The sequence below is a fragment of the Rhinatrema bivittatum genome, chromosome 9 (assembly GCF_901001135.1).
Source record: "Rhinatrema bivittatum chromosome 9, aRhiBiv1.1, whole genome shotgun sequence".
NCBI lineage: Eukaryota > Metazoa > Chordata > Amphibia > Gymnophiona > Rhinatrematidae > Rhinatrema > Rhinatrema bivittatum.
The window spans coordinates 235,300,146-235,326,350 of NC_042623.1; the positions used below are offsets into that span (position 1 = coordinate 235,300,146).

At 47.7% G+C, this 26,205-nt stretch overlaps 1 protein-coding gene across 2 annotated transcripts in view; it reads left to right on the top strand.

Moving 5' to 3' along the window:
- Positions 1–26,205, top strand: part of LOC115099386 (fetuin-B-like) — a 108,158-nt gene that overhangs the window by 58,074 nt on the left and 23,879 nt on the right. The window lies entirely within an intron of this gene.

Consider the following 26,205-nt stretch of genomic DNA (forward strand, 5'->3'; position numbering starts at 1 on the left):
TCCATCTCTCCTCTTCTCAACTAGATCCCATGCCCTTGAAAAATCCATCCCTAGCCTTAGCTTACCCAGTTTCCACTATTGTAAATGCTTCTCTTTCTTCTGGTCATCTCCTACATCAACTCAAAGTAGCTAGAGTTTGGCCAGTAAAGAAACCTTCCCTGGATCCTTCCTTATTAGCTGATTACTGTCCCTTCTCTAAACTTCTGATGCTCTCCAAAATCATTGAAAAGGTTGTGTTCGAACAACTTTGCAACTGTTCATAAAACTTACATTTTACATCCATCACAATCAGGCTTTCAGAAAGGCCATCAGTACTCTGTACTGATGGCCTTTCAGAAAGGGCCTTTCAGAAAGGGCCTTTTTGTTAGCCCAAATAAGAAAGGCCTTTCTTATTTGGGCTAACAATATTTGAGTGCAGGCTGATGATGGCAGGGATGCCCTCATCCTCTTACTAGACATGAATTCAGTCTTTCATATAGTCAACCATGATCTCCTTCATCTACACCATGAGGAATTGAACCTTTGTGATACAGTCCTATCCTGGTTCCTATCTCATCTTCATGAGTGATCATTCCATGTCAAATGGAATCAGCAGCTTTCCAATCATATAGCTCCATTTTTTTAGGTCCCTCAAGGTTCTATCCTGGCCCCATTACTTTTTTTTTTTTTTTAAATATGTTTATTGCAGTTTTCCATATGAAATTAATGTACATATACAAGAGCACATAATAAACCAGGCTGAACAAAACCAAAAGATTGTACATCATATCACTATCCACCTACCATCTCCTCCCCTCTTCCGAACCCGTACCCTCCCTTTTCCCCCCCTTTCCCTCCTACCCCCCCCCCCCCGCCCCTCCTTTAAAATGTTCAGGATCCTCTAGGTTAAAGTGAGTTTATGAAAGGCTCAATTCACTTATCAGAAGCAAAATTTTCTGTAACACATTTCTGCATAGTAGGGGAAAGAGTGTTCCAGTATCTGCTCCAAATCGCTTGACATTTAACCAAGGTGCCATGTGATTTTTGTTGCGCCGTCAAGTGATCAAATCTTAGGACTTTGAAAAGTCTATTCTTCCAAATATCCAATTTCGGAGAATCTTTCGAGATCCATTCCGTAAGTATCGGTTGTAATGCCACCAGCAGAGCTTTTTTCAGGAATAGCTGATCATGTTCCTGTAGTCGCTTTAATTAAAGATTTAATTTAAATTTAATTTAATTTAATTTAAAGATTTAATCACACCTTCCCAGTATTGTGCGATTTTAATACATCCCCACAATGAGTGAAACAGCGTTCCTTGTTCCAGGTTGCATTTTTGACAGACATCATTGTCACAGAGCTTAACACGAAACACCCTAACCCTAGACATGTACATGCAACGTAGTACTTTGTAACCTATTTCCCTCAATATAATGTTATCGGTTACCCCTACAACATCCTGCAGTATCTGGCCTATGTGTTTCATAATCAAGCTTATCCCTGCATGAGAAGACCATTTATCTTGTATCTCAGTCAGAACGGTCTCTGAGGGAATGTCCCGGAGAGCCCGAGAAAAAAGCGAGCAGGAGTTCTGCTTTTTCCCTACCGGTGTAAAGAACTTTCTCAGTTTAAGGAGTTGAGGTCCTCTAGGTGGACCATCATTTTTGATCAGGGTATCAAGGTAATGTCTGGCCTGCAGATATGCATAGAAATCTTTAGAATCCAGGGCATACTGTTCTTGCAGTTCTTTAAAGCTCCTCACATGAGCATATGTGGCATCCCACAGCTGGTTTACTCTAGTGAGTCCCACTGATTCCCATTATAAAAGGTTGCACTAGTCCTCCCCACCCCAAATTGTGGATTGCCTCACAGGGTAACATACAGAGAGAATGTTCCCTCTATTTGTAGTTTGGTTCGACATAGATAGACCCATGCTCTCCTACACGATTGAATTAACATACTTTTTCTAAAATGGGTCGGAACCTCACCAGCTCTTATATGCAAAAGATTTTCTGGGTAGTAGGGCTCTAACCATTCCTTGAAATAATCGTGCGGGGAATATAGGTTTGTGCCCTTAAACCAATCTTGTATATGGCGTAATAAGCATACCAGGTTATAGTCCCTCCAATTTGGACATGCCAGCCCTCCCTGTATAAATGGATACATCAACAATCTCAGTGACACTCTTGCCCTCCTGCCCCCCCATATATACCTATTCAAAATCTTATGGATATGTTGAAACTCCTTTTTTGTCAGCCAGATAGGGATGTTTTGTAAAACATATAACCAGCGTGGTAATTCCATCATCCTTAATAAGTTGATTTTTCCCATCAAGGACAGTGGCAATTTGGACCAGACTCCCAATCGGTACTCCATGTGTTTAATGAGTAAGCCTATGTTCGCTCCTTTGAGTTGGTCCACCTTTCTTGTCAGCTGGAGTCCCAAGTATCTCATGGTCTTTCCCACCCACTGTAAGGGAAACTCCCCCTCCCACTGAGCTTTAACCTCTGGTCCTATGTCCATGGCCTCTGATTTGTCCACATTTATCTTAAGGCCTGCAAACATCCCAAATGATTCCTGGTGGGCCAACACCTTTAGCAGCGACTGCTGTGGGGAAGTCAAGAACACCAACAACCCCATTACTTTTTAATATTTTCCTTGTCCCATTGGCCATGTTAATCCAGGATTGTGGGTTCAGGTCATCTATTTATACGAATGATATTCAGATCACTTTTACGCACACAAAGTTCTTTTTCTCTGAATAATTTCAATAATTCTTTAGATCAGAGCTTTCCAAATCTTTCATGTTGGTGACACATTTTTTAGACAAACATAATTTCGTGACACAGTAATTCAGTCTACTAGCAAACCAGAGGTTAAAGGTTAAACAAACGAAATGTATTTTGACAATTTATGTATGTTTCCTTAAATATATACATAAATAAAATGTTTCATGACACAACCTATCTTGTGAAAACCTTTCATTTTTTATTATAAATATATAATATTCCAAGATTAAAGTTATTGCTATAATTTATGAGTAACAATAATAAAACAAAGTTATTGTGTTATTCAATTTACCTCTTTAATGAGATGTATGAGCTTGATGGGATGAACACAGCTTTTGAATATTTGGTGTTAATAAAAAAGTCCAAAGGGTCTTCTGCATAATTTTAAAAAGCTAGCCAGTTTCACACTATAAAATTATTTGATAGCCTCATTCAACTAATTCTACATGGCTATGAGAGTGAAGTCTGGAATATATAGGAAGGGAGAGAATGTCAATATAAATCCTGCACCTCCAGTTCTGTAACTCAGTGCATCCACTGAAATTCCCCCAAACAATGGAGCTTGGATGTTTCCCTTACAGCTCATCATACTAAAATATATTTTCAAATTCTGGTGTCACCTCACAGTAACAGCAGCACAAATACCTTCCACTGCCAGGCACATTGTGAACTAACACAAAACCCCACAAAAAAGACACTCAAAATCTATACTGCAATCCCATCGTAACATAACAGTAATAACACCAAGGACTCAAATAACAATAACCCTATCTGTGAAAAAGCAAGGGTAAATATTACACTGGGTCCTAGAATACCAATACACCACCTACTGAGGAAACAAAACAAACCCGATTGCTATAGATCCCTATACAGACACTATATGCTAGCAGAATCTCTCATGGTCACACACACAAAGCAGAGACAGACCCTCACCAAATACAGAATACAAAATAAAGGAGCACAAATTAGACAAAAAGTGAAATAGAAACCCCAAGAAGCCAGACTCTGTGTATTAACAATGGAAAAACAGAACCACCATTCCTCATAAAACAAAATCAAGAAAAATAAAGCATCAGTTATAATAGTAAAACCATACTAATAAAAGAATATTTTAAAACTACTGATAAATAGAATTTCTATTAATTAAAATCATATACATTTTTTACAATTTACCAAACACCAAATACATATTTCAAAACAGCACATATATCAAATAACACCAAATAATTAAAACTAATAAGGATTTTAAAAAGCCCCTGCTGTCCATACGTGGGAGCTCTTGATTTCCAGTCACCCTGATATTGTCGAGGATTAGGAGGTTATCCTCCCTCTCTCACACATACCCACATGTCCATTCTCTCTCACACATATACTGTCACAACGATACACATTCATGCTCTTATACCCACCATAACCTCTTGCTCTCACAGACACAGACACACTCTCAGGCTCTAGGAGAAAGTGTCTTAGAGCCTGAGAGTGTGTCAGTGTCTGTGAGACACACACAAACTCTTACTCCCCTGGATTTTCTCATACACACTCATGCTCTCACTTTCACTGGCTCCCTCAAATACACACAAACACACACACCCAGGCAAGCTCCCAATCATTCTCACACACACACACACACACACACACACACACACACACACACACACACACACTGATCTCCAGGCAGGCTCCCATTCATTTTCACACCACTCCCTCACCATCCCCCAGGCTTGCACACATTCATTCTCACACACACAGACCCCCAGGCAGGCACCAATTCATTTTGACACACACATACACCACACACAAGCAGGCACCTATTCTCACACATACAAACCCCAGAAAGACACCCATTCATTCTCATACACAGACACACCCTCAAGCAGGCACCCATTCATTCACACTCATACACCCCCAGGCAGACTCCCATTCATACACATGCACACACTAAAGGCAGAACCCCTCTCTTTCTTTTGCCAGCAACCTCGGAGCCTCTCTCATTCCTCTGCTGCCACTGTCACTGCTGTCGCATGGCTATTGGGGAGGCGCTAATTGCTGCTACTGGCATTGAAGCCCATTCTGCTGCCTCCTCTGTGCAGGCCCCATGGGTTTCCACTTCCTGTATGCTGATCTCGTACATTGTGAGATCCGCATAGAGAAAGTGCTACAAGATTACATGTGCCAATCATTAAAAAGTATTTATTTATTTATTTATTTAGTGTTTTTATTATACCGGCATTCATGACAGGCATCACATCATGCTGGTTTACATTTAACAAGGGGTGATAAAACAAAGAGAAAATACAATAAACTTTAACGGGTGCATGGTAAGAAATAAGCAGTTACAATAAAACAGGGAAAAGCACAACTGGGAGCAACAAGAAAGAGGCAGGAGGAGTTTAACCGAGAGAGCAATTATTTACAATGTTGTAGAGTTAATGTGGTGATGGAAATTGATAACAGTGTTATGGAGAGGACTGATAGTAGGTAGCATGAGAGGAAAGTATCAGTTGGGGTCTGGAAAGGCTTTCTTGAAAAGCTTTCTTGAAAAGCCATGTAAAAAAATAAAAGTATTTTATTTTTTTACCTTTGCTGTCTGATCTTAGTTTTCTAATCGGTTGGTCACAAGCTTTTTGTTCCACCTTCTGTTTCTTATTTTTTTGCAAATTCCTTTTATATTGTCTTTTTTTCTATTTCTTTTCTCTCCATCTATCTTCTTCCCTCAAACACACAGTCAGGTTCTCATTCTCACATGTTTTCTCTCTCTCACACACACAAACAGGCTCTCACTCTCACATGTTCTCTCTCATACAACCATTCATACACACAGTCTCTCTCTTGCACATGCTGTCTCACACACCCAGGCTCTCTCTCACTCCCACATGATGTCTTGCTCAAGCACAGGCTCTCACTGTCATATGCTCTCTCTCATACAATCATGTTACGGTTCTGGCTGCGAGCGCCGCAACCAGACCCTTACCTCCGAGCTCCTGGATCTGTTCCTGCTTCTGGAGGCCTGGTTTGCGGCCTGGTTGGTGGCGTCCCCGCGGGGGCTGCGCCGCCGGGAAGCCTCCCACGGACGTCTTGCTTCTAGGCGCGCGCCACTTGGACGCTTTTCTAGGCCGTTTCCTGCCAGAGGTGACTCCACCCAGTTCCTGACGTCAGACGCTGCGGCCTTGATAAGCCGGCCGCGGACATTCCATCTTTGCCTTGCAACGGGTTTACCTCCCGGTTCCATGTTGCGTTGTTCCCCGGAGTGACCTGCCTTGCTATTCGCTCCATTCCCGCTTGCCTGCTACAGTACCTGCTCGGTTCCTGCTTGCCTGCTACGGTACCTGCTTGCCTGCTACGGTACCTGCTGGTTCCTGCTTGCCTGCTAAAGTTCCTGCCTGGTTCCAGTATCCGAGTCTTGCTACAGTTCCTGCCTGGTTCCAGTACCCGAGCCCTGCTACAGTTTCTGCCTGGTTCCAATACCTGAGTCCTATTACAGTTCCTGCCTGGTTCTAGTACCTGAGCCCAGCTACACTTCCTGTCTGGTTCCAGAACCTGTGTCCCGTTACAGTACTGACCTACTGTTCTAGTCTGGTTCCAGTTCCCGCTCTTGATCAACAACTCACCTAAGTCCCAGTGGCCGGGCCCCTACGGGCTCCTCCCGGGGGGGCTTCGGCTTCCAAGGGTGAAGCCACCTAAGTCCCAGCGGTTGAGCTCCTACGGGCTCCTCCCAGCTTCCAGGGTGAAGAGCACCTCTACGTCCTGCCTGAACATCTGCCTCCTGGCCTGCCACATTCTAGAGACACTGACCACCTTTCCCAGTCTCCTGCAGGTCGGCCCAAGGGTTCACTAAACTGAGATTCCATAACAAATCATTCATACAAACAGTCTCGCATTGGCACATGCTGTCTGACTCTCACACACAGGCTCTGTCTCACTCCGACATGCTGTCTTGCTCAAGCACAGGCTCTCACTGTCATATGCTGTCTCTGCAAACATTCAGGTCCTCACTCCCACACACAGTCTCTCAACTCACTCACACACAGACACACAATCTCTCAACTCATCTCATACACACACAATCTCTCAATTCATCTCATACACACACACAATTTCTCAATTCATCTCATACACACACACACACACACACACACACTAAGAACATAAGAACATGCCATACTGGGTCAGACCAAGGGTCCATCAAGCCCAGCATCCTGTTTCCAACAGTGGTCAATTCAGGCCATAAGAACCTGGCAAGTAGCCAAAAACTAAGTCTATTCCATGTTACCTTGCTAGTAATAGCAGTGGCTATTTTCTAAGTCAACTTAATTAATAGCAGGTAATGGACTTCTCCTCCAAGAACTTATCCAATCCTTTTTTAAACACAGCTATACTAACTGCACTAAACACATCCTCTGGCAACAAATTCCAGAGTTTAATTGTGAGTTGAGTAAAAAAGAACTTTCTCCGATTAGTTTTAAATGGGACACATGCTAACTTCATGGAGTGCCCCCTAGTCTTTCTAATATCTGAAAGAGTAAATCGATTCACATCTACCCGTTCTAGACCGCTCATGATTTTAAACACCTCTATCATATACCCCCTCAGCTGTCTCTTCTCCAAGCTGAAAAGTCCTAACCTCTTTAGTCTTTCCTCATAGGGGAGCTGTTCCATTCCCCTTATCATTTTGGTAGCCCTTCTCTGTACCTTCTCCATCGCAATTATATCTTTTTTGAGATGCGGCGACCAGAATTATACACAGTTTTCAAGGTGCGGTCTCACCTTGGAGCGATACAGAGGCCCTCAGCCTCTCTCTTGCCTCTCTTGCCTATGGGCCTCCTCTTCATGGGTCGCTGCAGGATGGGCTCTGCAGCAGCCCTGATCTTCTCGGGCCACCCGCAATGTGGGATCTGCGGCGGCGACCCTGCTACCCGGGCCTCCTCCTCTTCTCAGCCCGCTGCGACAACGCTGCTCCTCTTCTGCACATGGCTGATGCTCCTCCTCCTTCCTGCCTTCATGGCTCCGGCAACGTTTCCTTCCAGGACCGCACAGACAGGAAGGAGGAGGAGCACATGCAGGTTTGGACGCGACCTTTTTCTTCAGCCCGTGGTGACATGAGCTCCACCATGGCCCTACCGATCTTCCTGCTGTGTGTGTTAGGCACACAGCACAGCACAGCACAGCGGTAATTCACTGCTCAGCCGCCAGTGGGATGAGGTCCACTGATGGCTGCATTTGGCTCCCCCTGAACTCCCCTCAATATACCGCTTGCTCCACCCCCTTGCGTGCTCCGAGTTTGAGCGACACACCGGCACACTGCAGGCAACACTCTAAAGTGTCGCGACACACACTTTGGAAACTCTGCTTTAGATCAATTTTCAAATTGGCTCTCTGACCATGGGTTGAAGGTTACTTTTTCAAGCTCCAAAGTTCTCTGGCTCTGTTATAGGTCCATTGATTTGTGTGTTGCTCCAATAATGCATGATACTTCTCTCCCTCTTAAAATATTGACACTGTACTTAGGGCCTGATTTTAAAAAGCATTTACTCAAGCAAAACTGGGTTTTACTTAACAAAATGCACTTTATTTGAGTAAGTGGGCTTTTGAAAATTGCTACAGTATATGCCATTGAATTGTCCATAGGATTTACTCTTGTAAGTGCACTTTACTCAAACAAATGGCGTTTGAAAATTGCTATGACAGTGACAACTCCTTTGAAAGTTACTCCCTTTAAGGTGAATTTTAAAAGCCTGGCACGCACCAAAACTGGGAGATACACACACAAGTAGGGCTTGTGTGCATGGAGTGCATTTTAAAAGTCACTAGATACATGCATATCTCCTGCAGCACGCACATCTCAAAGGTTTTCAAAAAGGGGTGGGGCATGGCATGGTCTGGGTGGGACATGGGCATTTTGGGGTGTGAACCAGTGATGTGGGCATAAATACATATGAGCCTGGGTGCGCACCCAGATCCCCCACCATATAACTTTGCTTCTGCTATGGAGAAAGTGTAACTTATAAAATAAAGAAAACTGGACATATCTTCAGGGTTTTAAGGGTTGGGGCTAAATAGGGGGAGTGAAGGCTATTAAATTAGGGGGCTTTGGAGGACCTCTCTCTTAACTGGGCAATCTGGGGATGAACTGGTTTAACTGGCAATAGTGACAGTGTGCACCACTTTTAAAATCCACCCACTTATGCAGTAGAAGTGGGATTTGTAAAATAAAAAAAAAGAAGTGGGATTTGTGTGCACCCACTTAATATTAGGCGCACATGGGCATGTGAACAGGCTATTTTATAACATGCACACATATGAGCACGTATGTTGTAAAATAGCCATGTTCCTGGGAGTGGGCCAACGCACCTACACCAATGTGCACCAGTGTGCCGGTTTCAAAGTTACTGTCCCTTTGTTCAGCTCGATTCTAAATTTTCAGTGGTTCCGTACCTTTCCAATACAGTTAAGAAATACTTCTTTCCTCAGTATTCAGGCAGATCAGTCCCAACAAGTGGGTTATGCACCTCTGCCAGCAGATGGAGACAGAGCAAATGTTGACGTCACGGCCATATAGTCCCGCCCTGACATCAGCTCGCCAGAATTCTCTGTCTCCAGCAGATGGTGGAGAAGCATTTCCCTCTGTGGGATTGCCTGTGAGTTAAAAAAAAAAAAAAAGAAAGAAAGAAATTGGAATGGAGAAATTGGAAAGATGAGACGTCTATAATAGCACTGCTTGCCTCCTAAGATGATACTGTATAGTCCCTCCCTCAGTAGAGTGCCTCAGTCCAGTAGCCTTGACCTGCGTGGACCTAAATTCTAATTAGTGGTTGCAGGCTGACAGAGGCTCGGTGATGAAAGCTTTAGCCCCCTGTAGCCAAAACCCATTCCTGCTCTCAGCCAGGGAAGGTTGAGCTCAGTGAAAGTTTTTTATATTAAAAAAAAAGCAGCAAAACGAAGAAAAAAAACAGGAGAAAGGGTCCATTTCCTCGATGTTTGACTGTCCTGCTCACATCTCTGGGAAGTTCTGTGAAGTGAGGAGGTAGTGCAGGCACGGAGGGGTTGAGCAGCCAGGCTTTATGTCCATACAAGGGTTTGACCTTGATTGCTTTGCCTGTCCGTCCAGGCCTTATGTCCCTAGGTGGGATTCACCTCTGTCCTCTAATGCTGTGCCTGTCCGTCCAGCCCTTATGTCCCTACAAGGGTTTGACCTCTGTCCTCAATTGCTGTACCTGTCCGTCCAGGCCTTATGTCCCTAGGTGGGCTTGACCTCTGTCCTCGACTGCTTTGCTTATCCATCCAGGAATTATGTTCCTAGGTGGATTTGACCTCTGTCCTGTATTGCTGTGCCTGTTCGTCCAGGCCTTATGTCCCTAGAAGGGTTTGACCTCTGTCCTTGATTGCTGTGCCTGTCCATCCAGGCCTTATGTCCCTAGGTGGGATTGACCTCTGTCCTCGACTGCTGTGCCTGTCCGTCCAGGCCTTATGTCCCCAGGTGGGCTTGACCTCTGTCCTGTATTGATGTGCCTGTTCATCCAGGCCTTATGCCCCTAGAAGGGTTTCACCTCTGACCTCGATTGCTGTGCCTGTCCATGCAGGCCTTATGTCCCTAGTTGGGCTTGACCTCTGTCCTTGACTGCTTTGCCTGTCCATCAAGGCCTTATGTCCCTAGGTTGGCTTGACCTCTGTCCTGTATTGCTGTGCCTGTTCGCCCAGGCCTTATGTCCCTAGAAGGGTTTGACCTCTGTCCTTGATTGCTGTGCCTGTCCCTCTAGGCCTTATGTCCCTAGGTGGGATTGACCTCTTTCCTCGACTGCTGTGCCTGTCCGTCCAGGCCTTATGACCCTAGATGGGCTTGACCTCTTCCTGTATTGCTGTGCCTGTTCATCCAGGCCTTATGTCCCTAGAATGGTTTGACCTCTGACCTCGATTGCTGTGCCTGTCCATCCAGGCCTTATGTCCCTAGGTGGGCTTGACCTCTGTCCTCGACTGCTTTGCCTGTCCGTCCAGGCCTTATGTCCCCAGGTTGGCTTGACCTCTGTCCTGTATTGCTGTGCCTGTTCATCCAGACCTTATGTCCCTAAAAGGGTTTGACTTCTGTCCTTGATTGCTGTGCCTGTCCGTCCAGGCATTATGTCCCTAGGTGGGATTGACCTCTGTCCTCGACTGCTGTGCCTGTCCGTCCAGGCCTTATGTCCCTAGGTGGGCTTGACTTCTGTCCTGTATTGCTGTGCCTGTTCATCCAGGCCTTATGTCCCTACAAGGGTTTGACCTCTGTCCTCAATTGCTTTGCCTGTCCATCCAGGCTTTATGTCCCTAGGTGGGATTGACCTCTGTCCTCGACTGCTGTGCCTGTCCGTCCAGGCCTTATGCCCCTAGGTGGGCTTGACCTCTGTCCTCGATTGCTGTGCCTGTCCATCCAGGCCTTATGTCCCTACAAGGGTTTGACCTCGATTGCTTTGCCTGTCCGTCCAGGCCTTATGTCCCTAGATGGGCTTGTCCTCTGTCCTATATTGCTGTGCCTGTTCATCCAGCCCTTATGTCCCTACAAGGGTTTGACCTCTGTCCTTGATTGCTGTGCCTGTCCATCAAGGCCTTATGTCCCTAGGTGGGATTGACCTCTGTCTTCGACTGCTGTGCCTGTCCTTCCAGGCCATATGTCCCTACAAGGGTTTGACATCAATTGCTTTGCCTGACCATCCAGGCCTTATGTCCCTAGGTGGGCTTGACCTCTGTCCTAGATTGCTGTGCCTGTCCGTCCAGGCCTTATGTCCCTACTAGTGTTTGACCTCTGTCCTCAATTGCTGTGCCTGTTTGTGCAGGCCTTATGTCCAGTCTTAAAGGCTGAACCCTCGTTGCAAAGGGAAACCTCAGTCACTGGCAATTCAAACTAGTAATCCTTCACAGCATGGATCCTTAAAACAGTTTTCTTTAGTTTCCGGGCAGAGAAGAGGATTTCCTCCGTCTTGCTTATGAAGTCATGATCTGTTTGCAAATGCTTAAATCCTAACAATATGTACTATTACACACTCTAGAGGCCAGTCCATTCCAGGGAGCCCTTTCCTGCTCAAAGAAAGGGAACTCTCCCCGGTGTTGCAGCCTATCTCTTAGCACTGGTTGACCCATGTTGAACCGCTGTTCACAGTGAGACCTCCTCCATGTTGCCTTGCTTTGAAGGCTCGTGCTCCACTCTAGGGGCCAACCCATTCTATTGAGCCCTTTCCTGTAGAAAGGAAAGGGAAATCTCCCCGGGTGTAGCCAGCCTGTATCTACCCTTTGACTCTGTGCCTTGCTGCCATACACCAGATAACTCACTCAACTCCTTGTGGTGTTCTGGCCACTATCATAGTTGCTCAATGTGTTGGTGCTAGTCTTTCTGCTTGCTATGTTCCTCCTTCATTGTGCTGTAGGATGTTGATGCCACTTTGCCTGTCATGCTGCCTTCAAGGATTCATGCATCTGTTATTGGTGCTCTCTTTTGAAGCTGTGGTGTGTTTTTTACACTCTTGTTGCTGCTTTGCACGTCTATTAAAGCACTCTTCTTGCCACTCCTGGTACCCTTTTGCCCCTTTAAAGCACCTTAAGCTATTCATGCCACTTTGGTACCACTTTACCACAGTCTAAGTACCTTGGAGCTGTTTTGTTGTTCTGATGATTGCTCCCCAGAAGTTTCATCAGAATTGATAAGAAAACCCCAATTCTGCAGCTAAAAATAGGCTGCAAATACTTCCCGCATTGACTTTAATGGGAACCGAAAAACATAAGAACATAAGAACATGCCATACTGGGTCAGACCAAGGGACCATCAAGCCCAGCATCCTGTTTCCAACAGTGGCCAATCCAGGCCATAAGAACCTGGAAAGTACCCAAAAACTAAGTCTATTCCATGTTACCGTTGCTAGTAATAACAGTGGCTATTTTCTAAGTCAACTTAATTAATAGCAGGTAATGGACTTCTCCTCCAAGAAATTATCCAAACCTTTTTTAAACACAGCTATATTAACTGCACTAACCACATCCTCTGGCAACAAATTCCAGAGTTTAATTGTGTGTTGAGTAAAAAAGAACTTTCTCCGATTAGTTTTAAATGGGACACATGCTAACTTCATGGAGTGCCCCCTAGTCTTTCTAATATCTGAAAGAGTAAATCGATTCACATCTACCCATTCTAGACCGCTCATGATTTTAAACACCTCTATCATATACCCCCTCAGCCGTCTCTTCTCCAAGCTGAAAAGTCCTAACCTCTTTAGTCTTTCCTCATAGGGGAGCTGTTCCATTCCCCTTATCAGTTTGGTAGCCCTTCTCTGTACCTTTTCCATGCAATTATATCTTTTTTGAGATGCGGCGACCAGAATTGTACACAGTATTCAAGGTGCGGTCTCACCATGGAGCGATACAAAGGCATTATGACATTTTCTATTTTATTCACCATTCCCTTTCTAATAATTTCCAACATTCTGTTTGCTTTTTTGACTGCCGCAGCACACTGAACCGTCGATTTCAATGTGTTATCCACTATGACGCCTAGATCTCTTTCTTGGGTTGTAGCACCTAATATGGAACCTAACATTGTGAAACTATAGCATGGGTTATTTTTCCCTATATGAATCACCTTGCCTTTGTCCACATTAAATGTCATCTGCCATTTTGATGCCCAATTTTCCAGTCTCACAAGGTCTTCCTGCAATTTATCACAATCTGCTTGTGATTTAACTACTCTGAACAATTTTGTATCATCTGCAAATTTGATAATCTCACTCGTCGTATTTCTTGCTAGATGATTTATAAATATATTGAAAAGTAAGGGTCCCAATACAGATCCCCGAGGCGCTCCACTGCCCACTCCCTTCCACTGAGAAAATTGTCCATTTATTCCGACTCTCTGTTTCCTGTCTTTTAGCCAGTTTGTAATCCACGAAAGGACATCGCCACCTATCCCATGACTTTTTACTTTTCCTAGAAGCTTCTCATGTGGAACTTTGTCAAATGCCTTCTGAAAATCCAAGTATATTACATCTACCGGTTCACCTTTATCCACATGTTTATTAACTCCTTCAAAAAAGTGAAGCAGATTTGTGAGGCAAGACTTGCCTTGGGTAAAGCCATGCTGACTTTGTTCCATTAAACCATGCCTTTCTATATGTTCTATGATTTTGATGTTTAGAACACTTTCCACTATTTTTCCTGGCACTGAAGTCAGCTAACCGGTCTGTAGTTTCCCGGATCGCCCCTGGAGCCCTTTTTAAATATTGGGGTTACATTTGCTATCCTCCAGTCTTCAGGTTCAATGGATGATTTTAATGATAGGTTACAAATTTTTACTAATAGGTCTGAAATTTCATTTTTTTAGTTCCTTCAGAACTCTGGGGTGTATATCATTCGGTCCAGGTGATTTACTACTCTTCAGTTTGACAATCAGGTCTACCACATCTTCTAGGTTCACCATGATTTGATTCAGTCCATCTGAATCATTACCCATGAAAACCTTCTCCAGTACGCTACCTCCCCAACATCCTCTTCAGTAAACACCAAAGCAAAGAAATCATTTAATCTTTCCGCAATGGCCTTATCTGTTGCGGTCCCGACCGCCCCTCTCATGTTCGGGCTCAGGCCCGCTTACCGTCGCTTCAGCTCCTTCAGGAATCCGCTTGAATCCAAGCTCGACAGGGCCGCCGCCCGAGGAGTTCCCACGAGGAAGACGCCATTACAGGCCTACCCTTGCTTGGCCTCGCGTGCGCACGAGGAGGGTTTTCTTAAGCGCACAGCCCGACTCCGCCTCGCCTGCTGACGTCACGCCCTGCTCCAGATTTAACTGGCGTCCAGTCCCCCACTAGACACCTTGCAACGAGGTTTCCTGCTGACTAGTTGCTTCCTGTTCCTATTCTTACTTGCTACTCTCGTTGTCTCCTGGTTCCTGATCCGTTTGCCTCACGGACTTCTCGCTAGCCTGCTGCCTGCCTTGATCCCGGTTTGCCTCACGGACTTCTCGCTAGCCTGCTGCCTGCCTTGATCCCGGTTTGCCTCACGGACTTCTCGCTAGCCTGCTGCCTGCCTTGATCCTGGTTTGCCTCACGGACTTCTCGCTAGCCTGCTGACTGCCTTGATCCTGGTTTGCCTCACGGACTTCTCGCTAGCCCCCTGCCTGCCTTGATTCTGGTTTGCCTTACGGACTTCTCTGCCAGCCAGTCGCCTGCCTTGGTCCCGGCCTGCCACGGACTCCTGCGCCGGCCAGCCGTCACTCCTGCTCCCGGGTAGTCTCGCGGCCAGCTCTACTACCCGCCGCCTGCTGTGGCTCCGGCCTGCTTTGCGGCCTAGCCTCCTACCCGCGGCCGGTTCAGACCCCGCCTTCTTCAGTGACCTGCCTGCTAGCCAGCCCTCTGCCTCTCTACCGGCAGCCATCCCTGAACTTTCTGACCTCTCTGGACTATCTTGAACTGTGCTAGTCCCCAGGACCTGGGTCCCTACAGGCCCCTCCCGGGGGGATTCCAGGCTCCGGGTGTTCCTGCCAAGCTCTGAGTCCGCCTCCCGGCCTGCTCTGTGTAGTACCTTCAGGTCGGCCCAAGGGTCCACCTCTTGCTTGCCCACTGCCCAGTCATAACAGTTTGCAAGGCCATGGCCCCGGCGGAGGCCCCCACTCTACAGGCCATTCCAGGAATGGCGCAGCGCCTCCAACAGCAGCAGCATTGTATTGACGCCCTTGCAGCCACTGTGGAACAGCTCGTCTCCCGCCTGGAGACACCACTGCCAGATCCACATCCAGCTCCGCCTCCCGCTCCGGTCTCCAACCCCACACCAGTGACCCAGTTGCCTGCCCCGACTCGCTATGCTGGGGACACCAAAGCATGCCGAGGCTTCCTGAACCAGTGCTACGTCTGGTTCACCCTGCTGCCGGCACAGTTCCCCTCGGACTCCGTCAAGATGGCTTACATCTTTTCCTTACTGGATGGTAGGGCATTGGACTGGGCCTCTCCCATGTGGGAGCGGCAGGATCCTCTTCTGCATAACCTCCAGGAATTTGTGCTTAACTTTCGCCAAGCTTTCGATGACCCTGCTCGTCAAACCACAGCCGCTTCTGAACTTTTGCATCTCAGGCAAGGGGTGCGTTCAGTGGCGGACTATACCATAGACTTCCGCACCCTTGCCATGGAGGTCGGTTGGTGGGATGACTGTCTTCGGGGGATATTTCTTGAAGGCCTGGCTAGCCGCATCAAGGATAAGCTGGCTGGTCGGGATCTCCCGGATGATCTCAATGATTTAATCGACATCGCTGGAAGGGTAGACCGCCGGCTCCAGCAACGAGACAAGGAGTCGCGCTCTTCCTGAAGGTCTCCCCCAGTTCCCCAAGGACACGCCCGGCCCATGGCTCCCAGGGCACCACCCGCTTCCGTCACACCCGGTGAGCCAATGCAACTGGGCAGGTCTCCGTTGTCTGCAGAGGAGAAGCAGAGACGCTGGACCCAGGGCCTTTGTCTCTACTGCGGAGGAAAGGGCCACTTCCTTGCCAGATGCCCGGAGCGTCCGGGAAACGACCGTGCCTAGGTCATCCTGAGGAGCTACTCCTAGGCTATACGGGCTCAGCTCCTCAATGCACCATACTGGTGAGACTCAAATACCCCGGAGGGGAACTTCAGACTCGCGCCTTCATCAATTCAGGGGCTGAGGGTAACTTTATTGTAGCGGACTTAGTAAACCAACTATCGTTACCCACACGGCTCCAGGACCCCCCGCTGCGCATCTTGTCTATCCGAGGCACCTTGCTTCCTGGGACCATCTCCTGCTGTACGGATCCGCTGACCCTCCAGACCGGCCTGCTTCATTCAGAAGAAATCTCGCTGCTGGTTTTGGAACGGGCTGTACACCCCTGATCCTGGGACTACTGTGGCTGCGCCGCCACTCTCCGGTGATTCAATGGGACACACTCCAGTTGACCCAGTGGAGCCCCTTTTGCTTCACACATTGTCTGCAGATACCACGTCCCCCGTCACCGATCCAGCTCTGCTCGTCCCTTCTGCTTCCAGAGCCGTATCAAGCCTTCGCGGATGTGTTTTCCAAGGAGATGGCTGAGATCCTACCGCAACACCGACCGTTTGACTGTCCTATTGACCTGCTCCCCGGTACCACACCTCCTCGAGGCCAGGTATACCCGTTGTCCTTGCCAGAGACAACCGCCATGTCCCAGTACATTGCTGAGAACCTCACTAAAGGCTTCATTCGCCCCTCTCGCTCCCCCCTGGGGCCGGCTTCTTTTTTGTAGGAAAGAAGGACGGTTCGCTGCGCCCTTGCATCGACTATCGAGGCCTAAATGCCATTACCAAGAGAGACCGCTACCCACTTCCGCTGATCCCCGAGCTCTTGGATAGGCTCCTAGGGGCCAAACTCTTCACTAAGCTAGATCTCCGAGGGGCCTACAACCTTGTTCGCATATGTCCCGGAGATGAATGGAAGACTGCCTTCAACACCAGGGATGGGCACTACGAGTATCTGGTGATGCCCTTCGGACTTTGCAACGCCCCGGCAGTCTTCCAGAACCTCATGAACGAGGTCCTGCGTGAGATGCTACACTCACACGTCATCGTATACTTGGATGACGTCTTGATCTTCTCCAAGGATCTGGAATCCCATCGTCAACACGTCAGGCAAGTGTTACAAGCCCTCAGGGACAACCACCTTGACGCCAAGCTCGAGAAGTGCGTCTTCGAGGCAGAATCCTTACCCTTCCTGGGGTACATCATCTCATCCACGGGCTTCCGGATGGACCCTGAGAAGTAGGGATGTGAATCGTTTTTTGACGATTTAAAATATCGTCCGATATATTTTAAATCGTCAAAAATCGTTAGAGCCGCGATACAATAACAATTCCCCTGATTTATCGTCAAAAAATCGTAAATCGGGGGAAGGGGGAGGGGAAGGGGGAGGGCGGGAAAACCGGCACACTAAAACAACCCTAAAACCCACCCCGACCCTTTAAAATAAATCCCCCACCCTCCCGAACCCCCCCAAAATGCCTTAAATTACCTGGGGTCCAGAGGAAGGGTCCCGGTGTGATCTTTCCTTCTCGGACCTCCTTGCATTATAGAAATGGCGCCGGCGCTACCTTTGACCTGTCATATGACAAGTCAAAGGTAGCGCCGGCGCCATTTTGTTTTTTGTCCCCCGACATCAGGAGATTAGGAGATCGCTCCCGGACCCCCAGGGACTTTTGGCCAGCTTGGGGGGCCTCCTGACCCCCACAAGACTTGCCAAAAGTCCAGCGGGGGCCCGGAACGATCTCCTACCGCGAATCGTTTTTCCGTACGGAAAAACGGTTCGACTGCAGGAGGTCGTTCCGGACCCCCGCTGGACCCCCAGGGACTTTTGGCCAGCTTGGGGGGGCCTCCTGACCCCCACAAGACTTGCCAAAAGTCCAGCGGGGGTCCAGAACGATCTCCTACCACGAATCGTTTTTCCGTACGGAAAAACGATTCGACTGAAGGAGGTCGTTCCGGACCCCCGCTGGACCCCAAGGGACTTTTGGCCAGCTTGGGGGGGCCTCCTGGCCCCCACAAGACTTGACAAAAGTCCAGTGGGAGTCCGGAACGACCTCCTGCAGTCGAATCGTGTTGCCGTATGGCCGGCGCCATTTTGCGCAAAATGGCGCCGGCCGTATGGCAACACGATTCGACTGCAGGAGGTCGTTCCGGACCCCCGCTGGACTTTTGGCAAGTCTTGTGGGGGTCAGGAGGCCCCCCAAGCTGGCCAAAAGTCCCTGGGGGTCCGGGAGCGATCTCCTAATCTCCTGACGTCGGGGGACAAAAAAACAAAATGGCGCCGGTGCTACCTTTGACCTGTCATATGACAGGTCAAAGGTAGCGCCGGCGCCATTTCTACAATGCAAGGAGATCCGAGATGGAAAGATCACACCGGGACCCTTCCTCTGGACCCCAGGTAATTTAAGGCATTTTGGGGGGGTTCGGGAGGGTGGGGGATTTATTTTAAAGGGTCGGGGTGGGTTTTAGGGATGTTTTAGTGTGCCGGTTTTCGATTTACACGATTTACACGATATTTTAAAAACCCAAACTGCGACGAACCGATTCCCTCCCCCTCCCAGCCGAAATTGATCGTTAAGACGATCGATCACACGATTCACATCTCTACTGAGAAGGTCTCTGCCATCACGAACTGGCCCCGCCCGGGTGGCCTCAAGGCGCTGCAAAGGTTCTTGGGATTTGCTAACTTTTACAGACATTTCATCCCTCGCTACTCCCACCGAGTCGCTCCCCTTACTGCTCTGACCCGTAAGGGAGCCAATGTCAAGTCTTGGCCCGACACTGCCATCGAAGCATTCGCCGATTTGAAGGAGGCATTCTTGACCGACACCTGTCTCCGCCATCCGGACCCGGCACGCCCTTTCATAGTGGAGGTCGATGCCTCCAGCGTTGCTGTCGGGGCCGTCCTCAGCCAGCATACCTCATCGGGCCAACTCTTGCCCTGCTCCTACTACTCCAAGAAGTTTTCGCCAGCTGAAGCCAACTACTCAATCTCCAACCTCCCTTTCATTGCCAAGGTCATGGAAAAACTAGTTAACACTAGATTATCAGACTACCTTGAGGATCACAAAATTCTCTTCCCCTCTCAATATGGCTTTAGGAAATCATTAAGCACAGAATCACTTCTTATTTCCTTGACAGATTACCTCATCATGGGCCTTGACAAAGGCCAGGCCTATTTATTGATTCTCTTGGACCTCTCAGCCGCCTTTGACACGGTCAACCATGCAATACTCCTTAACCAACTATCAAACATCGGCATAGCTGGCACAGCATTGGCCTGGTTTAATACATTCTTGAAAAACAGAGGCTACAAGGTCAAAATACACAACAAAGGATCCAAGAGCCACCCTTCACCACTAGGAGTCCCGCAAGGATCATCCCTCTCACCTACTCTCTTTAACATCTACCTTCTCCCTCTCTGCCAATTACTAACCAACCTGAACCTAAAATACTATCTTTACGCTGACGATGTCCAGATTGTGATCCCCATCAAAGAATCCATCAAAAAAACCCTAGATCTATGGGAAACTTGCCCTAGAGAAATTAACTCCCTCCTCTCCAGCCTGAATTTAATCCTAAATTCCTCAAAAACGGAACTCCTTCTCATATCCACGGAGAACAGTAACATCCACACAAACCTTTCAGCAAACCTACAAACAGCCCAAGTGAGAGATGTGGGAGCGATCGGCTAAACCTAAAAGCGTTTATAAACCAAACCACCAAGGACTGCTTTTATAAACTGCACGTCCTAAAAAGAATAAAACCACTGTTCCACAGCCATGACTACAGGACAATCTTACAAGCAATAATCTTCTCCAAGTTAGACTATTGCAACGCTTTATTATTAGGTCTCCCATCATTGCATACCAAACCTCTTCAGATGGTGCAAAACACAGCAGCCAGAATACTTACAAATATAAGGAGAAGAGATCACATCTCCCCGATCCTCAAAGACCTTCACTGGCTGCCGATTCATTAAAGAATATTATACAAGTCCATCACCACAATATACAAAGCTATACAACAAATCTCTCCGCTCAACCTTCAAATCCCTTTCAAAAAACACACATCCTCCAGACCTATAAGAGAGTACTATAAGGAATCTCTTCAGGTACCTCATTCCAAAACCTCCCTTCATATAACCTTCAGAGACAGGGCTTTCTCCACAGCAGGACCTCCGCTCTGGAACTCCATCCCACCGGAGCTAAGGCAGGAACCTTGCCTCCCAACTTTCAGGAAAAGACTCAAAACGTGGCTATTCAAAAAAGCTTTCCCAGACTCGGATTAAACCTTAACTCTCCTCCAACCATCTTCCAATAACTACCCATATGCAGAAAACCAACACTTCCTATCTCTACCCTCACATAATAAATCCTACTATTAGTTCAAATGGACAATTCCTAGCAATTACCACAATCTCCTGTTAATGTACCTCATCAAATCTTTGTAAATGTACCTTGTCAAAGTTAGATTAATATATTATGTTAATTTTTTCATATCACTTCTCTGCTCCAAGTTGTACTTATCCCTGTTTTATTGTAACTGTAATTGTTTTTTGGTTCAACACAAGTTATTTACTTTGTTCTCTATACCTTTCATCACTCCTCTGTTTATTGTAAACCGGCATGATGTGACACTCTCACGAATGCCGGTATAGAAAAAACTAAAATAAATAAATAAATAAATAAATACTCCATTGGGGATAAAGAACTGCTGGCCATCAAGCTCACCTTCGAGGAATGGAGACAATGGCTCGAGGAGGCTAACCACCCGGTCACAGTGTATACCGACCATAAAAACTTGGAGTTCTTGTCCCAAGCCCAACGCTTGAACCCCCGTCAGGCTCGGTGGTCCCTGTTTTTTAGCCACTTCGACTTCACTCTCACTACCGCCCCGCGGCCAAGAACGTCCGGGCTGACGCCCTGTCCCAGTCCTCCCTGTCCGAGGAGGATCCAGAGCCTCCACAGTTCATCCTGGACCCCGACAAGGTCCGACTCTCTGCCATGTCCGTCCTCACGCAAGACAGAACCGTGGTTCCCCGACGCCAACGACTAAAGGTTTTGCGTTGGGCCCACGACTCTTTTACCGGGGGCCATGCCGGTCGAGAACGAACTTTGGAACTCCTTAACTGGTACTACTGGTGGCCCAACGTGCGGCAGGACGTCCGCACCTATGTGAGTTCTTGCCCTACTTGCGCCCAACAGAAGCCCAGTCCAGGTCTTCCGTGCAGCCTCCTGCAACCCCTTCCGATTCCCACGGAGCCATGGACCCATCTCGCTACAGACTTCATGGTGGATCTGCCACCATCACACGGGAAGACCGTAATCTGGGTCACTGTGGATCGCTTCTCCAAGATGGCCCACTTTGTGCCCTTGCCCAAGTTGCCATCTGCACCCGAACTGGCCCTTCTCTTTGCACAACACATCTTCCGAATCCATGGGCTCCCCCTGGACATTGTCTCTGACCGGGGCCCCCAATTCACCGCTCGCTATTGGAGGGCTCTCTGAAAATGCTTTAAAGTCAAACTCAGCTTCTCTACCGCCTTTCATCCGCAGAGCAATGGACAATCCGAAAGGATGAACCGCACCCTAAAGACCTTTCTGCGCGCGTTCATTAACGAAAGGCAGGACAACTGGACTGAGCTCTTACCCTGGGCCAAGTTCGCATACAATAACCAGTGCCATGCCGCTACCGGAGTCTCGCCCTTCCAGGTGGTGTATGGGAAACAACTCAAACCTCCACTAACCATCACCACACCTAGTGCTTCTCCAGCCGTGCAACTCACCGCTCAGCAACTACAGTCCCTTTGGCAAACCACCCAGACCAAGCTGGGCGCTTCTGCCGCCTCGGCCAGGCAGGCGGCCAACCGCCATCGACGAACCGCCCCGGTGTACCAGCCCGGGGACCGGGTCTGGCTCAGTACAAGAAACATCCACCTGAGGCTGCCCTCAAAGAGATTCGCGCCCAAGTTCTGTGGACCCTTCCGGGTAGCCAAGAGGGTGAGTCTCGATTCCTACCGAATACGGTTACCGTCCTCCCTGCGGATCCACAATGTCTTCCACCTCTCTCTGCTAAAGCCTTTGGTCCTCTCGCGCTTCCACCGATGACTCCCGGACACTCCTGCTACGCCCATAGCAGAAGATCCCACGTTCCAGGTACGCGACGTGATTGATGTGTGTTTTTGCAATCGGAGATGGGAGTATCTTCTGGCCTGGGAGGGTTGCGGCGACGAGGATAATACCTGGGAACCTGCTTGCAACATCCTGGACAAATCTCTTCTTCGACAGTTTCACCTTGACCATCCGGACAAGCCTGGTCCTTTGAAGAGGGGCCGTAAAGGGGGGGGTACTGTTGCGGTCCCGACCACCCCTCTCATGTTCGGGCTCAGGCCCGCTTACCGTCGCTTCAGCTCCTTCAGGAATCCGCTTGAATCCAGGCTCGACAGGGCCGCCGCCCGAGGAGTTCCCACGAGGAAGATGCCATTACAGGCCTACCCTTGCTTGGCCTCGCGCGCGCGCATGAGGAGGGTTTCCTTAAGCACACAGCACCCGGAAGCCCGGCTCCGCCTCGCCTGCTGACGTCAAGCCCTGCTCCAGATTTAACCGGCGTCCAGTCCCCCACTAGACGCCTTGCAACGAGGTTTCCTGCTGACTAGTTGCTTCCTGTTCCTGTTCTTACTTGCTACTCTCGTTGTCTCCTGGTTCCTGATCCCGGTTTGCCTCACGGACTTCTCGCTAGCCTGCTGCCTGCCTTGATCCCGGTTTGCCTCACGGACTTCTCGCTAGCCTGCTGCTTGCCTAGATCCCGGTTTGCCTCACGGACTTCTCGCTAGCCCCCTGCCTGCCTTGATTCCGGTTTGCCTTACGGACTTCTCTGCCAGCCAGTCGCCTGCCTTGCTCCCGGCCTGCCACGGACTCCTGCGCCGGCCAGCCGTCACTCCTGCTCCCGGGTAGTCTCACGGCCAGCTCTACTACCCGCTGCCTGCTGTGGCTCCGGCCTGCTTCGCGGCCTAGCCTCCTACCCGCGGCTGTTTCAGACCCCGCCTTCTTCAGTGACCTGCCTGCTAGCCAGCCCTCTGCCTCTCCACCGGCAGCCATCCCTGAACTTTCTGACCTCTCTGGACTATCTTGAACTGTGCTAGTCCCCAGGGCCTGGGTCCCTACGGGCCCCTCCCGGGGGGGATTCCAGGCTCCGGGTGTTCCTGCCAAGCTCTGACTCTACCTCCCGGCCTGCTCTGTGTAGTACCTGCAGGTCGGCCCAAGGGTCCACCTCTTGCTTGCCCACTGCCCAGTCATAACATTATCTTCTCTAAGTACCCCTTTAACCCCTCGATCATAAGAACATAAGAACATAAGAACATAAGAAATTGCCATGCTGGGTCAGACCAAGGGTCCATCAAGCCCAGCATCCTGTTTCCAACAGAGGCCAAACCAGGCCACAAGAACCTGGCAATTACCCAAACACCTAGAAGATCCCATGCTACTGATGCAATTAATAGCAGTGACTATTCCCTAAGTAAACTTGATTAGTAGCAGTTAATGGACTTCTCTTCCAAGAACTTATCCAAACCTTTTTTGAACCCAGCTACACTAACTGCACTAACCACATCCTCTGGCAACAAATTCCAGAGATTTATTGTGCGTTGAGTGAAAAAGAATTTTCTCCGATTAGTCTTAAATGTGCTACTTGCTAACTTCATGGAATGCCCCCTATTCCTTCTATTATTCGAAAGTGTAAATAACCGAGTCACATCTACTCGTTCAAGACCTCTCATGATCTTAAAGACCTCTATGATATCCCCCCTCAGCCGTCTCTTCTCCAAGCTGAACAGCCCTAACCTCTTCAGCCTTTCCTCATAGGGGAGCTGTTCCATCCCCTTTATCATTTTGGTTGCCCTTCTCTGTACCTTCTCCATTGCAACTATATCTTTTTTGAGATACGGCGACCAGAATTGTACACAGTATTCAAGGTGTGGTCTCACCATGGAGCGATATAGAGGCATTATGACATTTTCCGTTTTATTAACCATTCCCTTCCTAATAATTCCTAACATTTTATTTGCTTTTTTGACTGCTGCAGCACACTGAACTGACAATTTCAATGTATTATCTACTATGACGCCTAGATCTCTTTCTTGGGTGGTAGCTCCTAATATGGAACCTAACATCGTGTAACTACAGCTAGGGTTATTTTTCCCTATATGCAACACCTTGCACTTGTCCACATTAAATTTCATCTGCCATTTGGATGCCCAATCTTCCAGTCTTGCAAGGTCCTCCTGTAATGTATCACAGTCTGCTTGTGATTTAACTACTCTGAATAATTTTGTATCATCTGCAAATTTGATAACGTCACTCATCGTATTCCTTTCCAGATCATTGATATATATATTGAAAAGCACCGGTCCAAGTACAGATCCCTGAGGCACTCCACTGTTTACCCTTTTCCACTGAGAAAATTGACCATTTAGTCCTACTCTCTGTTTCCTGTCTTTTAACCAGTTTGTAATCCACGAAAGGACATCGCCTCCTATCCCATGACTTTTTAGTTTTCGTAGAAGCCTCTCATGAGGGACTTTGTCAAACGCCTTCTGAAAATCCAAATACACTACATCTACCGGTTCACCTTTATCCACATGTTTATTAACCCCTTCAAAAAAATGAAGCAGGTTTGTTAGGCAAGACTTCCCTTGGGTAAATCCATGTTGACTGTGTCCCATTAAATCATGTCTTTCTATATGCTCTACAATTTTGATCTTGAGGATAGTTTCCACTATTTTTCCCGGCACTGAAGTTAGGCTCACTGGTCTATAGTTACCCGGATCACCCCTGGAGCCTTTTTTAAATATTGGGGTTACATTGGCCACCCTCCAGTCTTCAGGTACAATGGATGATTTTAATGATAGGTTACAAATTTTAACTAATAGGTCAGAAATTTCATTTTTGAGTTCCTTTAGTACCCTGGGATGCATACCATCCGGTCCAGGTGACTTGCTACTCTTTAGTTTGTCAATCTGGCCTACTACATCTTCCAGGTTGACAGTGATTTCGTTCAGTTCATCTGACTCATCACCCCTGAAAACCAACTCCGGAACTGGTATCTCCCCAACATCCTCACTAGTAAACACGGAAGCAAAGAATTCATTTAGTCTTTCTGCAATGGCCTTATCTTCCCTAAGAGCCCCTTTAACCCCTCGGTCATCTAATGGTCCAACCGACTCCTTCACAGGTTTCTTGCTTTGGATATATTTTAAAAAGTTTTTATTATGAGTTTTTGCCTCTATGGCCAACTTCATTTCAAATTCTCTCTTCGCTTGTTTCATCAATGTTTTACACTTAACTTGACAATGCTTATGTTTTATCCTATTTTCTTCAGATGGATCTTTCTTCCAATTTTTGAAGGATGATTTTTTGGCTAAAATAGCCTCTTTCACCTCACCTTTTAACCATGACGGTAATCGTTTTGCCTTCCTTCCACCTTTCTTAATGCATGGAATACATATGGACTGCGCCTCTAGGATTGTATTTTTAAACAATGTCCAAGCCTGTTGAACACTTTTAACCTTTGCAGCTGCACCTTTCAGTTTTTTTCTGACTATTTTCCTCATTTTATCAAAGTTTCCCTTTTGAAAGTTTAGTGTTAGAGCTGCAGATTTACTTATTGACCCCCGGTCCAACTGACTCCCTCACAGGCTTTCTGCTTCGGATATATTTTAAAAAGTTTTTACTGTGAGTTTTTGCCTGTACGGCCAACTTCTTTTCAAATTCTCTCTTAGCCTGTCTTATCAATGTCTTATATTTAACTTGCCAACATTTATGCATTATCCTATTTTCTTCTGTTGGATCCTTCTTCCAATTTTTGAATGAAGATCTTTTGGCTAAAATAGCTTCTTTCATCTCCCCTTTTAACCATGCTGGTAGTCGTTTTG